This window comes from Penaeus monodon, chromosome 23, assembly GCF_015228065.2.
Source record: "Penaeus monodon isolate SGIC_2016 chromosome 23, NSTDA_Pmon_1, whole genome shotgun sequence".
In the NCBI taxonomy this organism is placed as follows: domain Eukaryota; kingdom Metazoa; phylum Arthropoda; class Malacostraca; order Decapoda; family Penaeidae; genus Penaeus; species Penaeus monodon.
Window position 1 is genome coordinate 18,439,838 of NC_051408.1, and position 1,155 is coordinate 18,440,992.

Sequence of the window (1,155 nt, forward strand, 5' to 3'; positions counted from 1 at the left end):
ACCAGACATGGATTTGAATATGGCTCTACCTCTAAAACTAAGCCTCGCCCCACGATTCCTGTCGTCAAAAACATGCCGTGTGGGCTAGAATTTAAGTTCTGCTCTGCCTAGTCATGATGGAATGGTTCACATGATAAACCAAATCCTAATGTGCTTAATTGAGTCTAATGTCAGTGTTACGACGTCCTTTGATTTCCCTTCCAAATGACTTCCGTTACAATCGCGCCCGATTTTCCGTCGTTATTCTCCGACTTTTGGGTGATTTTCTAGTGGTGCCTAAGGGGATCGGCTGCAATTTATATATAAATATGTAAGTGTAAGCAACTTTTCTACGGTCTTCATTATTAGCTTCAACGGGAAGGGTTAGAAGTTTCTTAAAATATGTTTAATTGATGGCCTCGGAGCTGACAACTATCAAGGAATTTTCTCTTGTCGCGTTGATAGCCATATTCGTATTTGTGATTATTTGTGAAACGTAGAGTCACCGTGAGTATGATCCGAGTGTGCATTATCAGACGTTTGTAACATAGATTTATAAAGGTTTTTCAAATCTATTCTGGTCAGGATGGCCGAGTGGTCTAAGGCGCCAGACTCAAGGTAAACTTCCCTTCCGATAGAAGGGCCATGGGCATTCTGGTCCTCTCTGAGGGCGTGGGTTCGAATCCCACTCCTGACAAAGATTTTGCATCTCAACAAACAACTTCGGCCAACCGGTTAACTGGCCCCATGGCCCTAAAATGAGGGGATTTTCTTCCTTGCATATCGTAATGGAAGGTCGCAGGTTCGAATCCACGAGTGCGAAATGTATTTTACGCTTTTCAATTACCTCCACTGTCCTTATCAATTTTATTCCACTGACCTTATCAATTTTATTGTGTCCGTCATTATTTGATAGCAGACACGGATGGAAAGCTATGGGAAGCGATTACAATATGGGGAAAATCTTGGATAAGTTACCTTCCGTTAAAATAAAATCTTGGCTTTAACATTTCTTTAAGCCCTGGTTAGGTACTACAAACTTGGATGGTTAACAAATCAGCAAAATCAAAGTTATTAAAACCTTGACAAAGTATATAAAGGTGACGACGGACTGTTTCGCAACACTTCCTATTTGGTGATACAGAAGAATATATGCAGTATTGCATATGATGCCTC

At 41.0% G+C, this 1,155-nt stretch overlaps 1 non-coding gene across 1 annotated transcript; it reads left to right on the forward strand.

Moving 5' to 3' along the window:
- Window positions 1-559: 559 nt before the first annotated feature.
- Window positions 560-676, forward strand: Trnal-caa. The gene is made up of 2 exons: window positions 560-597; window positions 632-676. It is a non-coding gene; the product is annotated as a tRNA-Leu (tRNA).
- Window positions 677-1,155: the final 479 nt, after the last annotated feature.